Raw genomic sequence first — 18714 nt, forward strand, 5'->3', positions numbered from 1 at the left:
TTCTTATATTCTTGTAAAACGTATTGCATAGATCGTCGCAATGTCAAATATTTTTAAGGCGTATTTTTTTCCCATGGATAATTTGCTTTTTCAAAATTTCTCATTCTAATCTTTTTATTCTCCTTAAGGATTCTATCATTGCAATCAAAGGCATTCTTATGTATACTTTTCTTGTAAATTTTTTTTGTAATCTTTCCTGTTAGTTACTTCGTTCTTTTCTTTTAATTTTTTCTCCCATACATCTTCATATCTTGAATATTGTTTTAAATATCTGGCTTTATTAAAAGTTATTTCATTTTTGGCATCTTCGAAGATTGATTTTGACCCAATATTGTCAAAACTGACTTTAACGGCCTGAAATTTAAACGAATCAACCGAAATCAAATTAAAACCACAGTTTTTCAAACGAATAACAACGTAAAGAATAAAAAGGCACGATATAAAATCCTCAATATCTAGAAACTTTTCACTTGATGGTAAACATAGCTTATAATACTTCTATCAAATAGTGGCAATGATACCCTGACAACAACAAACAGATGTTGAGATGACAGAGCAAGAAAAAATAAATATACCGCTGTAAAGAAGATTATAGTGTGAGTGAAGGATAATGTATAAAATGTCACACAGGTCAATTCTGACAACACTAAGAAAACCTCTAAGTCACTTGTATTGCAGAAATACATCTTTGGCGCAATTGGAGTGAAAATAAATAAAAGAGGGAAGTAAAAGCAATTTATAAATATTTCTCTTTTGGTTAAAAAAAACATTTTTAGAGAAAAATCCCTCAATCATTTTTTTTATTGAAGAATGAGAAGTTTTATTGCCATTTATAATATAAAATTTATTGAAAACGTCAACGGTTAAAATTTTTGATGAATATAAAGGATGCCTACAAGATCTATTTTCTTTGTATTTCCTGAAAGTAATTTATATTAATATCAAATGTGGCTCAAAATAATTTATCGTCTCTTACCTTGCACTTGAAAATGCTCGGAGAACTGCACAGTTTTAAGTAAAAAGTTAATAAAATTAATTCAAGATTTGAAACCGAATTTGGTTTAAAAGATAATTTTTTTTTAATATTAAGGCTTTTCTTTTAAAATGTACTTATCTTACATGTTTTGTACTTTTTAATTTAGTTCCATTAACATTAAAATTTTAAAGCAAAATAAAAGCTATTCTTGGATTTTTGAGCCGCATCAGATGATAAGGCCAACACCATGTGTTGGCTTTCCCTCTCCATATTTCCACAGAAGGATATTTTGCCCCGATGGATTCGCAGTGTACTAGGTGTGTTTGAAAGGAGGATCGGGTCTTGAATCTGGATCTCTCCAGTTCCGAAGCGGAGATTTCCCCATTAGATCACTTGCGCTTTTTAAGCTTTGCGAAATAATGGTCTGTAATAAGCGCTATTACAAAATTATATTTTAAATTCTCTTTTATCACTTGTGATACTATTTTTTTAGTTAGATACAAAAGAGAAATATGCATTTTTGTACATGTGTAGCGTTGTTCTTGAATTTCTTATTTTATTTTTTAAATTCTGAGTGGAAATTAATTTCTAGACGATTAGTATGCAGTGTGGTCTTACATCGCGGTAATGAATTCTTGCACTCGGCTAGATTCAACAAGTCATTTTGCAACAGTTCTATTTGATTCTGCAGTTCTACACGTTATTTTGAATGTTTCAACTATGACCCAGATTTAGCATTGAATAACTACCACAATTTCAAATATACGTAAAGTAGTATATTACATCTCACGCTTCGAAGATGACAATGAATTGAACAATAAGTAATTGAATATTTTTCATTAAAAAATCCTTTTTCATTGCATATGCACGGAATCGTGCCAACAAACAATATGGTGGCAGCCATACTTTGTCTAGAGAACTAAAGACAAAATAAACAAATATATGGAAAATAGGGACATTTAAGTAAGATTTCATCACCTTATTGACACAGGAAACTCTCCCATTAACTCAAAAATTGTTTTTAGGTTTTCTTATAATATAAAAATTGATCCAAAACGTGAATACTTAGTAATGACTTTTAACGGTCAATGAAGATTCAAAGTTTTCTGCTCTGAAAAGTTTCTAAAGATATACTTGTTCGAAATGAATGCATTCATATTCCATGATGTAAGCACATTTTTCAGTAGCCACTCAGAACGTTTAATTAAATGTTGGTCATTGAAAATTATTAACAAGTTTTTCAAAATATTAACTTCTTATAGTTTTGCTTAAATGTCGTTTGGAGAAATTTTTCGAGTTGCTTTGAGATTTTAAAATTCCTCGGCACTATTGAGAATTTCATTTTAATTAAAGATAAAACTGTAAAAGATAAAAAGAGTTTGTAATGGGATTCAATCTAACGCTAATATTAAACATATTTTTACTTCACATAATATTAAATATATTTATACTTTGCAATATTTCTTGGCTATTTAATGTTATTGCACCAACTCATTTTTCAACAGATGATTTGCAATGGGTTAATTTTAAACCATTCCATAAGTATTTCTTATGTTACAAGTACTTCAATTACTCACAATTATTGATATATAGGAGAAGTTTTAATGATCTTTTGTGGAAATCAATTAAATTTTAAAATTTCATTAGTGTAAAATCATGAAAATTATTTCAATTCAAGCAATGCCGGTATATCCGTTCAGAAAAAATTAAATAAATCTAATTTGAACCTATATTTTAACCTTATTTGTCGGATTTTATCTCTTTATTTATTTTTAATAGATTTATAATATATTCAATATGATATTAGTGTCATAATATGATATATTTCACTTATTAATTTTTTATCTTAACTATAATATCATCGATCATTTTTCAAAATATTGTGAAGTCAATACTTTATCTGCATTTAGATTTAATCAAAGCCTTTTGAATAATACCATTAAGAATTTTTAAGATTTGCAAGAATTTCTGAGAACTTTAAAATGGTTTCTAAGAAAACTTAAGAAATAAAATGAATAATAATTTATTGCTGAAGTAATTCTTATTTTGATATAAAAATTTTCAAAACTCTACTGCCCTTTTGGAACTTTAAAATGATTAAGATTCCATATTATTTTCTTGGTAGACCAAATATCAATCTACACTTTACGAATATTATTCTGTGTTTATTATTCAGAGAACAGTGTCACCGGAGAATTCCAATTCCCTGTTTATTCAAAGATTCTGAATACAAATTAGTTAAGATGTGATTTTGTTAGAATTCGTTTTCGTATCTATGAAGTTTCACATTTGCATCTTTCTCACTTGCATCTTTCCTGGAATCATGGTAAAGCAGAATTTGCTTAAATCAGGTTGCCATGAATAGATGAAAACAGAAGAAAGCAGCGGAAATTTTAAGCTCATCTAACATTTCTCATACCGCAGGGAAATCATCAGAAATTCTTGAAATTCAGATGCAAGAATAGTTGCTAGTTTTCTTTTTTCTAATTGAATATTTTCAACGGTAAACAGCTTAAGAAAAATAACTTGTAAATCTTGCGGATTTGGCTATATTAATCAGGATTCCCAGTTTTAAACAAATGTGCTTTTATAATTGAATTATCATTTGATTATTATTTTCTTGACATGAAATAATTTGCAATGTCTATAAATTTAGGTTTACCATTTTTTTCAAAAAAATTAGCTCACAAGATTTTAAGTAAAGTATGCAATGAAAATAGAGCATCTGATGGAAATTCATTTTAAATGTTTGATCATTTTTTTATAGTTAAGTAGTTTAAAAATATTCAAGTATACATGAAATTTATTAAAATAAACCATAAATTTCAAATGTTTAAATTTTAATTTTATCAAAAGAAACACCAGAAATTATCGCAAAAGGCGATGATTAATCAAAATAATAAATTAATTTTTTTGTTTATTTACTTACATTCTTTGTATTAATTAATAAAAAATAATATAATAATCTTTATCCTTTATAAATGTAAACGTTAATATGGTTGAAAATATTTATTCCTCAATTTACTTGCTATAAATTACCTTTCTATTTGATTATTCTTTTAAAACTGAATCTATAATATTTTATTCTATGCCTACCAGAAGATTGCTTAAATAGAAATTGAAATCTCGGAGTTGCGGCATCTGTCTTTAACTTTTAACAATACGGAAATGAAAAAAGTGATTGATGTACACTTGCAGTGATTGGTCTTACATTTTTATGAATGGATGAAGAAAACTGGTTTCATCGGCTGTGAATAAAATACTTCCTTTGAAGATCACATTCATTGGTGGAGGATTTTTTTTTTTAATTTAAGGGAAGGTTGTTCAAATCGTGCCCCTTAAGAAATTAATTAGGAATCATCTTATGAAAAAAAATTTTTAATCATCAAAATCTCAGTAAAAAATATTTCTGTTTATTATATCCTCGAAAATGACTATATTTTTAATAAAAATAGTAGCAATAAAATTTTTTACAAAAAGTTTATGATTGTGGTAATTTATACCGTAAGTTTTATCATTTACTGTTTAAATCGCACCAAAGAATAAAATGTGGCAAAACTAACTTAACCTTATTCTATTCTATTACTTATTAAAGTGACATATAAATTTTTTTATATTTTTGTACATGCCAGCATGCAAGTCATGCATTCATACCTTACATTGTAGGTATAGAATTATACTTCATTATCTTTAACACAAAAGCGAAAGCAATCTTCTTTATTTTTCAATCTCTCCTTTTTTTTTTTTTTTTTTTTTTTGTAACTTATAGTTTGCTTTTAACTGCCCCCTGACCGTTAGAATTCTTTTCGAACATAGCTTTATGGGTATAAAAGTTTACCCCTATAGATGAAAATTTACCTTTGCAGAAATGTTGACGAACATCTGTGAAACGTGAAACTGGATTTAAAGCATTTGAAATATCTCTTATTTTGTTTGGACTCAACGTGAAAGTGGATGTCGATCAGAACCACAACTTTATCTGCCAAAGATAGGTCCTTTATATCAATTAGAGAGCCATTGGTAGTCTGAAATGCCTCAGATAGGGTTAATTAATCTCATGATGAGCTTTCATAACTTAGCATGGAATCCATTGTAACACGGAACAGCTGCATGGCCTTAAGCGTGTAGATAGCATTAAGCAATATCCATACAAACAGCTTTGGAGTATTCAACATCCATTAATCCGAAATTGGTAGCCCATTTGAACACACTGCACGGATTTGTTCATTACAAAACAGAAGATATTTCATTTTAGTAAGTTTTAGGATTTTTTTTTATTCGGCCCAAAGGTTCAAGACAGTGGATTGTGCGAGCAGTATTCCTAAATAATACCAATCATGATTTATGGATTTGACGTTGGAAGACTTAAGATATTATATGAGTTGTATTTCAAACGAATACAAGCAATCTAGGAAAAGTGTCATGGTGTTTTTAAATCAAATAGCCGCTCAATTAATCGAGAATGAATACCAGCAAATCATTTTCTTATTATAAAATTTACATAGAAAGTATCAAAAACTTACTTTTTAATCGTATGTATAGAGGGCAGATTTTTTTTTGTTGAAAAAAATATGATTGTCTCAATAGCTATTTTTGGTGCATAGCTCAATGGCCTCTTTTGGGGGCTTTATTAAAAATAGCGGCAATGGAATGACTTTAGCCCTGCATACGATCATATAACTTTTGGATTGATAAAAAGTCTAAGCTTCATCATTTATGCCTTACAATTACGTTAGACAACTATAGAAATTTTAATTTTTAATTGAATTATGTTATTATATATCCTTAATTTCAATAAATACAGTTTACGAAGACTAAATTAATTTTAGAAACTTGCAGTGTGATCACAAAAGAATGCCTCAACTTCGAGAGACTATCTGTATGATACGAAAAGGGTCACGAAATCGATTGATAAATCACTCCAAAATAATATTTTTTAGTTAAAAATTGCATAAAATAAAATTCTTATAAATGGCCGTCCTGTGATATTCAAAAGTTGATTAGAAGACATCCAAAATGATCTCATCTTCTCTGTAGAATCTCTTGTAATAAGATCTGCGTAGATGCCTTAATATATTGTCATCTTAAATTAATCTGGCTTAGTAGATAGTGATCATCCGATTGTTTCGTTGGAAATCCATTCGCATCTCTTTCTGATCCAGATTAGATTACAATAAATCGTTTTACAAGATGTTAGTTCATGCAGACGCTGAAGACGAAGTATGTTTCTATATAAACCAAACTTGAGATTTAAAATTAATTCTTACTAAGCGAAATAATCCATTACCATTAGTTTATCTGAGCGTTGTCTATGAAGACTATGGATCTCTTGATCATTCTTAAGACACAGAAAAGAAAGAGATAGTTGATTTCTTGGAGGCCAGTTAACAGAAGACGCGCAATAATCTTTTGTATGGCGAATGCTTGAAAATAATCTAATTATTAGTGTATTAAAACGAAAATTTCCAATATGTAAGGCTGAAACATTGGGTTCTTCAAGTAAGGAAGAATTAAAAACTTCGTCTTTATATACCGCAATGAAACATTAGTATTTCTTTCAGAAATATTTATAGAATGGCTATTTAATTTACTTGATTTCACGGATACAGCCTACCAAAATTGAATTATTTCGTAATTTGTGCATATGTAATCAATTTTTAATTTATTAGATGAATATCACTTATTTATTCTTCTGATTAGAAGACAAAAATGTATAATATGATGATACATTTGAAAAATTAACTATTCCTTGACTATTCAGGGAATAGATAAGAATAATTTTAATAATAAATTAACTGGAATAGTTAATAATAAATTAACTATTCAGGGTAAATGTATAAAATTTTTATTTTTTAGAAAAATGACATTTAACTGAATTCAGTTTCACAGAAAAATGATATTTCTGTTTTATTTCAACAAAAAAGTTATTATTTTGTAAATTAATATTTAAATAAACTTGATATTTCCGCTTCTTTTCTGATTTATGTGACAAAAATTAAATTTTTTATTGCAAGAATAACTGATTTCTGAGTATAATATTTTCTCTTACTACATAATTTCACAAATGCTCTACAAAATGAAAAATTAGAAGAAAAAAAAGTTTTGCATAAACCTACTCCCTTTTTCTTAAACTCTTTTCACCCACCTCTCCTAGAAAAAATGCCTGCAAAATGCCTTCAAAAAATTTGCGTAAAAATTCAAGGCATACTTCTCTCAAATTCGTATAAGTAGCTTAGACGTCATTTATATAATCAGTATTTTGCTTTCTTAAGCTTTTGAAATAGATTTATTTTTCCAGACTCGTTTCAACACCTAGAAGTTAAATTAACTGCAAACCTTGAAATTAGCATTTTCAGCTAAAAGGGTTTAGTAAATCTGATAGCGCGGTGAGCCTTTCTGTTAGAGAAAAATCCTTCTTTTCTGAAAAATTATGGTACATACAAAAAGGATTTTCAGAGTGATGGAGTAAAATATTCCACACCTTTCATTTTATTTGCAGTTAAAAGTAAATGCAAAAAAATTAAACGAATGCAAAGATTTTATTTAGAGCAAATTGAAATCTACTTTAAACAGTTATGTAAATTAACATGCAACACATGGTCTCATAAAGAAAAATGAAGTGTAAAGAGAAATTCCTTATCATATTTACATTACATAAATGCGCCTTTCAATATTTACAAAATAAACGCTTATTGCTGATCTTATTGTATCAAAATTTTCATAATGAAATATTTATTATAAATTATTTCTTTTTTTTACTCTCCTTATTAAATTTAAATAAGATCATTATTATCATTTTTAGCACATTAAAAATGGGAAGTTGAAGGAAATGCTTTACTTTTTAAACCGCGTTAGAAAGCGGAGATTGCCATATATTTGCACACTTGTTGAAAAAAAATGTCGAAACCAGGAAGAAATTAATTGTGGTACCTATGATTGCTATTTTTTTTCTATAACATCAATAAATCAACGATTAAGTTTGTAGCAAGCCAGCATACTGGCATAGGGGGAGCGCGTCTTCCCCGTGATCTGGGCGTCCCGGGTTCGAGTCCCTGTTTGGGTCTGGATGTTCATCCGTTGTTCTATCTGTGAGATGTGCGAATGTGCCCTCCTTTAAAAATGGTTGTATAAGCGAATGAGTGATGCGTGAGTAGCAAAGTCGTACTCTTGGTCCTAGTTGGCGCTACTAAAAAAGCAAGAGAAGCTCCCCATCCGACTTAAAATCGCTGTCTTCGTAACAGCGGGTTTGTCCGTGGCAAGTGACATAAGAAACAACAACAGCAGATTTTAGAATTACAATAATTTACAAAAGTGCGATGTGCCAGAAAGTTGTGTAATGAACTACCAGGCATAGCACAAGTCTGTACATGCTTGAAATTTGAGTGGTTATTGGCTAAATATATTCATATTATCTAGGAAGAAATAGGAATAAAATTAACTATAATTTATTAAGTTTAATTAAAATAAGATTGTCAGATCGAGAGAGGGCGAGTTTTCCTTTTTCCCATATGCAGGAATAATGAATAAAAATATTGTAAGTGTATGCTTGGTCGGCATCAGCGGCTTTCTGGAAGGAGTAGGCAGTATTTCTGTAATGTAGTAGATCATCGGCAATTTGTGAAAGAAGAAGGGAATGAACTCTAAAAACGATCATAACTAATCAGTATGTTTTGAAAGAAAAATACAGTGTTTGGTAGACAATTATAATATTGCAGACAATAAGGAATCATCCTTTTTACTGCGGATTAATTTTGAGACAATCCGTGACATATCTATTACTTATTCCAAAGCACAGTCAGTAAAATGACATCTTACACTTTCAAGACTGAATTCATGCACAGTTATATTCAATAACAAGGTGTCTCCAAATGTTTCTAAAAAGAAGCTTCAACACATTTTCCATGCCGTAATTCATTTATCCCCCCACCCTCCCACATTACACTTCAAATTGTAATTACCTTTATACTTTATTGAAAAAAATAATATTTCACAATTTTTACGGATTTGTTATTTTTTTTATCAAATAGATATTTTTCGTTATTTGCGTATCAAGCAGTTAATAATGACATTGTCTTTAAGAAAAATACACATAATATCGGTGGGAGAAGAGGACGGAGATGATTTTGTCTACTTGTTGATAAGAATCAATGCTAAAACTGGTGCTCCAAATACTCACACTCAAGGTGACGCTAAATCTGACCTCGAAAGTCAAATGTCCTTTAATTGGTAGAGTATAAAATTGGAAAAGAGAGGGTGACTCAAGTTTCATCCTTGTTGTGTAACTATCCTCCAAATTCACGATTTCTGCTTTTATACCAAATTTAAGTGCGTTTGAAAATGAAGCAATTATAAATTTATGTAAACATATGTATATGTGTGAGCTTAATGAAAGGTTATAATGGATTTTCAAACTTAACACTCTCAAAAATAACCTCTTTATCAATCTGTAATTATTTGTTTTTCTTTTTAAAATGAAGATTTTTGTTCTAAAGGGCAATATATGAAAAAATAGATTGTTATAGGTAGTGGATTGAACTTCCGATATAAATCAACCTGCCAATTATTTAAATTTTCGTTAGATTTGTTTACATGTAATCTTAATTTTTGTTTTATCATTGTAATCAAGAAAAGAAATACATATCAGAAAATATTTTCAGGGGCTTGACGATTGTGCTCGTACAAGTCTTAAAGAACATCTATAACTCTTCGGAGGGATATCTCTTTCGTGAAGAAAAGGTTCGAAGTTCGTGTATTATTTCTACCAAAGATGCGTTAAGCGAATTTCTAAGGATGTTATCTATCTCCTTCCTATATGTAACAGGAAAAGCAAACATAAAAGACAATGACCCAACGCAAACAGGTTACTTGCTCACATCCATTAGGTCTTAAGAAAATATATTGGTCAAAGCGATTCCTCGCAATATCTAGGAAAGTTCATCTAGAATCTTTGATTATGTGAATTATGAATTCTTCAATGCTTACTTTAAAACAGTCATTGGTTCAGATTGCTGAGAAATATATTTATAAAAACTAGAATTATTATTTAGCGAATACATTTAACATTACGACATTAAAAATATATTAGAATTTACAGAATTAACATAGGAAGAAGAATTAACACATTAAAAAGTGTGGAAGAAACTCAACATTTAAATTTAAAATGTAAATCAAGGCATTTTCACTGTCAGTGAGTCATTATTTCCTCCTAATCAGTATTTATCAGTTTACTACAACCGATTAAAAATTAAGTGGACTAAATATTTTAATGTTTCTCGAATACATTTGAAATTTTATGAAATGTCAATTCATATTTGGTTCTCTAATACATGCACTGAAGAAAATGCCAATGTAATTGACATGTTTCATTATGTTAATTGAAACGCAAACTCTTTGATAGAAAATGTTTTCATGTCAGCAAATATATATTTTACTAAGAAAAGAAACCATTATAAGAGAATATTAGTTTCTTATCTTCCTAATTTTAAAAAATATTACTAGCACAAATAACATTTTAAAGGAATGGAATTACATTGCAATTAAAAAATTTAAAAACGGAAAGTTTTACAGACAAAAAGAAATTTTTGAAGAAAATTTAACCTACGAAAATATTTCAAAGAACTAACATTTTAAGAACATTAATTTTACATTCTTCATCGCTAAGAAACTGTTCCATTTTTTACGCTTTGAAAATAAAGCCATGGGAGACAGCAAGACCATTTTCAGTTAAAAAGTTTTCCAATTAAGTTTTTCCTCCTCAGAAAAAGAATCGATGATCTCGAACTACATCAATTTGGCAAGAAAAATAGATGCTTAATCTTTTTGTCCATCAATTTATGATCATTTGTGAATTTATCAAAGTTTTAAAACTGAAAGTATTTCGAAGAAATTAAGAAACTTTCTAAAACAAGAAGAAAAATAATATAGCATGAATATATGTAATCTTAAAACATTGTACATTTATATTATTATGTATAAATATTCGCTTTATCTAATTAAAAGCCTAGATTTTTATTGCTTCATAATTCAAATTTCATTACAATTTTTTTTCTCAAGCTAGCTGAAACAAGTGTGATATTTTACTCAAGAAATAATATTTAATTATTATATAGAGAGTATTCACATATTTATAGAACGATTTCGATAAAGAATTTTTTTAAAAAGCAATTGTTTTAGAATAAAATATTTTGTAAACGTCTTACTGTTTGAAATGGGAAATATCTTTCGCTACTTTTAAATTTGCTCTTTCTTTGAAAATGCTGCATAAAAAAGTTGTGAATTGAAGAAATTGTTTTTGAGTTTTCCGAAGAGAAATATTCTTAATCCATAATTCGAAAACACTTTGAAATGCATGGTAATAAAATTTGAAGAGTAAAATAAGCAGCTTTATTAATTGGAAAGGGGAAAAAATCGGCAAATATTACTTCTACATGGAATTAAGTGTCAATAAGAATACCTGAAAAAGGTATGTACCATTTACCAATATTTCTAAAGTGAAATTGCTGGTAACAAGAAAAAATTCGGAGAATCAAAAATCAATTGCAAAGTCTTTAAATGCATCTGTAGAAATAAATAAAATAACAAATTTTTATGGCTTAGAAAAAAACTAAAAGCATAATATTCATCAGTCTTTGCCGAGGCTGAAAAATGCCGTGACTCAAAACAGAACAGTTTCTAGAACCTTGTATGAAAACTATTTAGCAGGAAATATATGGTAATTCGCTGTAATCTTTGATGAAAAATAGATTTATCTAAATAACTGCAATAAAAATAGGCCTTTTTTCGAAAAAGAAGGAGGAAAATGGGCAAATAGAGTTCCTTTAACGAAAAGAAAGTTTCAAAAAAGTTTTCATGTTTGTTGCAGAGTTCTATTATAATAGAAAATTAAAAATAAGAAGAGTAGGAAAAATAAATTAAAACAGACTCAACGTACTATCAATAAAAAGTTTTACATCCTATATTTATATAAAAAATTCCCTTTCTTTATCTCAATGACTTTCAAAAACTGAAACCTCATCAAGACAATGTTTCAAAACGTATTTCGGAAAGTATTATTGCGTTTCTTGAAAAAATGAGGAACTAATATAAATATTTCATATATACTTTTTCAACATATTCCTTCAATGCATCTTATGAACTATTATTATTTTGGTTTATTGAAAAAGTTCTTTATAAGGGCGAACTCACCAGATTGATAGAATCTGGAAATTAATGGAAGAAGAATTGAAATCAAACCGTTGGAAATTTTATGAAGATCCCTTTTATTATATAGATCATAATGCATATTTATAGACTAGAATAAAAGCTATTAGTTTGAACAATAATAAAATCGTCCTGAAATTTTAATATTAATTAAATGCCCCTGAATTGAGAATATTTCTTCTTATCACTTTTAGAATTGTTAGCATTTTAATCTAGTTTTACAACTCATTTTTCTTTGTATATCATTTTTAATATTCAATTTTAAAATTCATGATAACTTCAAAATATTCTGTTTTTTCATTATCGTCTTAATTAGAATATTCCTCAATCCCATGGACATTTTAATTATAATTGAAATAAATATCTAATAATTATATTGGTTGCGCACAATTTTAAAGAAAAGTATTATTATCCAAACACAATTTTTTTATTTCCACCTTGAAATAATAATTTTTAAATCAACAAGGAAGGAAATGATTAGCTTTTTTAAAGATATTTTAGATAGCACCATTCTATAAGCATTTTAGAAATTTTACTTGCGAAGGCGACGCATGTAATCAGCAAGCGTCAAATCGCAGAAAGCAGTTAGATTTTCATTTTTTCGAAACGAGGAAAATTCAAAAAAAGTGGCAGTTCGACATTTTTACGAAACTCATGGATTGACGATCGGTTTAGCGAATAGAAAATGAAAGTAATTTGTTTTAAATACAGCTAAAAAATGGAATTTATTACATATGCAAAATATTTAAAATAATAAATATACTGTTGTAAATTTTAACATTTCTTTTTTTTCCTTTAAAACATAAAATTCTTGGAAAAAAGATGTTAAATATTATTTCACACTTTTACTAAGTTTTAGATATTGTATATCGTAATGACGCCTTTTGCATGATATCTTAAACAGCATGCATTTTTATTTTAATGAATATTGTTCCAAAAATGTTATTATTTTAATACAGGCATTTAAGATGAGAATTTATTTTCCCTCTGAAATAGAAGAAAGAATTAAGCATTTATTTGAAAGTAAAAATTACGCATTCATAATATAAGCCAGAAGGTGTTAATAACATCTTAATTTTATTTCATTTATTTAAAAAAATATATACAGGAGAATTATCCGGTATTGTTATTTGCTTTCTAAACTAGTTCAATCAGTCAAATATTCCCTTCTTGACGCTGTTTTAGTGTCACCTTTGGTGTTATTTTTTGAATTAGCTGCGAACAATTGTGTATTCGCGAATAAAATATTTAGAAACTTTGATAATGTATTATTCTATATTTAGACAAGATCATTTTAGTTTCTATTATTACTTAAAACAAGACTTGGAAAAGTTTACTGTATGGAATTTTGAATGTAATAATTCTGAAAATTTGAAGAGCACCTATTGATCCACAACATTTTTACTCCAATCTACAATTAAAATTCTAAAAATTTTGTTGCCAGAATTTTTAGTACTGCAATAATTTTGTAATAAATTAATGATTTCATCAAACGTAGATAGAATGTAAAAACAGATATATAAGTAATATTAGTCTTTAAATTTAATCAAAATATTTAATTTTAAAAGTACTTACTTTCTTAAGATTATTTCATATTTAATAAATAAATTATTTATCATCAGTGTATATTATGTTTTAATAGATGAGCTTGTCATTCTCAGATAAAACAAAACATTGCTTAGCAACAGTTGCAACGTTAAAAAATTCTAATACATAAAAATATTTCAAATTTCTCAAAAAGATCAGATAGATATCTAACTTATTCCATGACAAAACTGAAACCAGATTCAAAATAGCATCGGGGAAATTTAGTATAGCTGATACCGGGATCCTGTATGAAAGATCAACTTCATGACTGAAAAAGATACTATTTTAACTTGAGAGGCCTACATCGTAAGAATTTCTTATGCGGTTTAAGTTTCAATTTTACTTTAAATATATATATATATATATATATATATATATATATATATATATATATATATATATATATATATATATATATATATACAGAGAGAGAGAGAGAGAGAGAGAGAGAGAGAAATTTTCTCCATTAGTATCGGATATACTTATTTTAAATATAACAAATAGAAAAATAAAACTTGAAGTTTAGTAAAATAACTGTATTAATTATTTTCCTCTAAAAATACATTTCAATCCTTAATAACAATTTCTTGATCCTGCTTTTCTGTTCTTAATAACAGTACTTGTTTTCCAATGGATATTAAGTGATCGCCACTGGGAAGTATGTCAATGTCTAGAAGCACTCATATATAAAAATATGAATTATGGAATTTGCTTTTCTTTAAAATGCATTTTTACCTTCATTTAAATGATTTTTTAAACATTTTCTTCGAAGATTAAATAAACAAACAAACAAACTTTCTAGCATTATTTCTTGAATAATATTTAATAAATATACAGGCATTCTAGAAATTATTCGAAGATTTTATGTGGAAGAAGGCAATAACAGTGCGAAATGACTGCATCTGAGAAATATTTCATTACAAATTATTACTCTGAAGTTTTAATATAATTTACTCCTTTCAATTTTATTTTCTTTGTAACTCACTTAAATTAAGTCATTAATTAATAATTTTGATAACTTTCTAAAGTAAGAATACAAAAATTATTTCAAAACACATTCTACATTTTTCACAAGTTTTATAAGTCAGAATGATCAATTAATTTTATTCATATAACTTTCTTAGGAAATTTTCAATAGAACTTTTCTAGCTTAAATCCTTTGATTAAACTTTTTTTTCTACATAAACTCCCAAATTTATCTTAATTCGTACCCTTTGTACTATCTACTGAAGAGTTTGTCCGAAACCAATCCATTAACGTCGCTTCATTACACCTAATACCGTCAGAGGGAATTGTTCCTCAAAATGTATTCACATTTATTCTTATCTTTGCTACGTTAAAATTTTAGGAGTAAATTTATGATTTTCGATTTTCTTAATTAGCTCCCATGGTAATACGTCTGATTTTAACGAAATCTGATAATTGAACATTCATTCTACTCTAAACTTTTTTTTTGCAATTAATAAATTATTCTGGGAATGATTTTGAGAGTTCGTAAAAGTAAAAATTATATGACTCAATTTAAGTTTCCTAAATTAAGTTTGTTATCTTTAATCCAAGAAGTTCTTCCTTTCAGTTGAAGCATATAACAGCTTTTAATGCATTTATTTAACTTCAAATAAAGAAGCAGTTTAGTTCAAATTATTTTATTTAAAGGTTTTGAATCCTCATTTAGTAATCAGAATCTTTTTTAAATAATAAAAATGAGTTTGATATGTTTTTTCAGAAACATTTATACTAAATTCATTAAAATAACTCAATAGAATAAATAACTCAAATAATTCAACAATATAATAACTCAATATATAACAATAAAATAACTCAAATTTAGTAATGATAAATCAATCGGGGGGAAGAATTTTTAATGGAATCTCGAATCTATTTTTAAAAAAATAGGAAATTAGAATCTATTTTTAAAAATCATTTAAAATTTTAAGTGGAATCTCGAATTATTTTTAAAAATTCATTTAAAAAATTTACATAATATTAGGCTATTTCAAGGAAAACAATTAATTTTAAATTTAATATTTATTTTAACTAAGTCAATAGATATGTTAGAGCAATTTTAACATTTGAGAGTTGGTGATAGTATTTTCTTCGAATAATAATAAAATTCAAATAGATTTTCAAGACTGTAAAAAAGATGTTTTAAAAGTTTCAATTGAATATTTCAAGCAACTATAATGTATAACTGTTAGAGGTATATTTTTTGCCAAGCTACAAAAACAATTCTTAAAATCGTTTCTTGAATTTTATATAAGAGTGTTACAAATCGTTCAAAATGTAAGCATGTTTTATAGATCAACAGTATCTCGAAAGAATCGTGGAAGTAAAATATAATTTAAAAATCCTTAAACATTTTTTTAAATGATTATCGAGAACAATTTCATGCCAAAAGAATTCTTGATTCTAATTACCTTCATGGATATCTGAGACAAACTTTTTTGAGATTAATCGATGATTAAATTAGCTCATTAATTGATAATTATTTTTTCTTTAGAGTCTTAAAACTGAAGAATAAAAGATTTTTAATGGTTTCAAAAATCCTTGTAGTTGATAGTAATTAAATGATTTTAAAAATAACTCTAAATAAAATTAAATGTTATACTATGTCTGCAATTAAAAATAATAAAGACGTAATATAAAGCACAGATTCCTGAAATTTTCACAGGAATCTATAAATAAGCGAGTAAAAAATGTGCATATTTTAAAAGGGAATAAAATATGTATTTAAGCATCGAAAACTGAAAGTCACTGAACTAATTTTCTTTGGAAAATATAGATTTTTTTGTACATTATTAAATATAAATAGTCAAATAATACTACGCATTAATATAAAAATATTAATAATTACATGGTTATAAATATATCAGTTATAGTATACATTGTCATGAGAAAAAAATACATGTGTATTTTCTCAAGAAATGGTGATGACATACGCAATCTTCTCTTTAAAACTTTAATACGCATTTTAAAAAATATGAACTCGACAAAAGAATTAAATCCTTATAAATATTAATAAATATTTTTAAATAAATTATAGAATTTTATATTAAAATCAATATTATTGACCTGCTTGTTCTAAGAATGGATTTTATGTCTCACATAATTACATATCAAATAATATTTACTATTATATTATGCTTTTGAGAGAAAAAAACTCAATGAATTTATGTTTCCCGTGTTGTTTCTGTTGTATTTCCGTGTTGTATTTCTGTTTAATCATGATTTATTTGTGAGGAAAATATATTTTACTTTAAATAATTCACTATCGCGATACCGATGTGTCTTTAAACAAACTAATGAAGACGGTGAAATAAATGGAATGAAATAAATAATAATAATTGATAAAAATGAGAAAAAAATTGTTTATATGGCAACATTTAATCATGTCAAGAATATTACGTCGATAAAAATCAAACTATGAATAGCGATGACGGACTTCAGAAACCAAATTATTGAATAATTTCCTAAACAGTATCACTTATCGGTCTTTATTTAATCTCAAAATATTTGACAATTTAAGAGAAATTACATTTAAAAATATTAAAATTTTTCTGTCCATATTTGTACAAACTGAAATTAAAGCTATTAATTGTTGAAATATTGTTAAATTTTAGAATATTTCCTTTAATATATAAGTTTTAAATAATTTAAACTTTATTTAATATTATCTTTGCTGAGAGAATTTCATTGAATTTTCGAAATGTACAGTTCCAAAAAATATTAACTATTTGTATTATTTTTTATTTAATTGATGCTTTAATATAGTGTTATTAAAAATTATGTTGTAACTAATCAAAATCATGATTTCATGATACGTAATTTTATATCAATATTTATAATAAAAATAATTTATCGTTGAACAAAAAAAGAATCTTTAAGTGTCTTCTACGTTATTTTAAAGGATTATAAAAAGGTTTTCAATTTCCTTAAATTTTTACTTATTTTTAATTCAAAAGCTTACAAAAATGAAAGAATTTCAGAACTTAATACAGATTATATGTATTTTTTAGTTTTTGTATGAATTGATATTCATATTCTTTCTCAAGAATAAAAATTCTGACCTTTTATAACGATGAAAAAATTCTTTTTTCGAATATGCTTCCTGTAATTTTATAAATAAGAGGTCGTTCCGATTTTTGCATTTCATTGATTTGTTCATAATACTTTTTTAAAGGAATAGCAAATACTTATCTAATGTCAAAATGTGAATATAATTAATTGAAATAGAATCGAATTCATTAAAATAAAATTAGCTGATTACAAATGACTCGGATAAATCTTATTAGAATAAATGTAAGATTGAAAATAAAATGTCAACGATAATCATTTCGCACTTCAACGATTATCGTTTGAAATGCGAAACAATAAAATATCGTCTGAAATGAAAAAGAATCAGTCTAGTCTGAATAAACCGCATCATATATAAAAGAACGAAAAATATTTAAAAACATCAAAGAATCACATAACATTTTCTTTTCCTTTGAAAAATATGAAATATTAATTTATTAACATCCTTAAACTCACTTACCGCCGAAGAGAAATCTTGCGCCGGTGGATGTTCTGAGCAAAAAGTTCTTTTCAGAAACAAAGAGCGAAGAACGAACTCTTCGAGAGCGTCCAGTAACCGAAAAGCTGATCCAGGTATATAAGTCCTTCGCTTTCTATAAGGCAACAGGCATTCTAGACTGGGATCCTGGTTTTGTGGAGTTTGCTCAACACAAATCAGCGATGCGATTGGTCGAAAAAATCATCACGTGGGAGGATCGGAACTGCGCACGCACACGAGAAGCAGATGATTTTCATTCATTAAACTGTGATCTATAGAGGTTTATTACTATCCCGTTATAGGACATTTATGACAATAATCTCGCCTAGATTGCTCTTGATAACATTTGTAGCAATATAATTTGTTCAGGAAATCAGGAAAGGCAAAGATGATCTATCTG

General features: G+C 27.1%; 1 protein-coding gene across 1 annotated transcript in view; it reads right to left on the bottom strand.

Annotated features, from left to right (window-relative positions):
- Positions 1–18430, bottom strand: part of LOC129969246 (uncharacterized) — a 135942-nt gene extending 117512 nt beyond the window's left edge. Inside the window, exon 1 of the mRNA XM_056083713.1 lies at positions 18297–18430. The gene's annotated coding sequence lies outside the window, so the exon portion shown is untranslated. The remainder of the gene's footprint in view (positions 1–18296) is intronic.
- Positions 18431–18714: the final 284 nt, after the last annotated feature.

The sequence above is a fragment of the Argiope bruennichi genome, chromosome 1, assembly GCF_947563725.1.
Source record: "Argiope bruennichi chromosome 1, qqArgBrue1.1, whole genome shotgun sequence".
Classification (NCBI taxonomy): domain Eukaryota; kingdom Metazoa; phylum Arthropoda; class Arachnida; order Araneae; family Araneidae; genus Argiope; species Argiope bruennichi.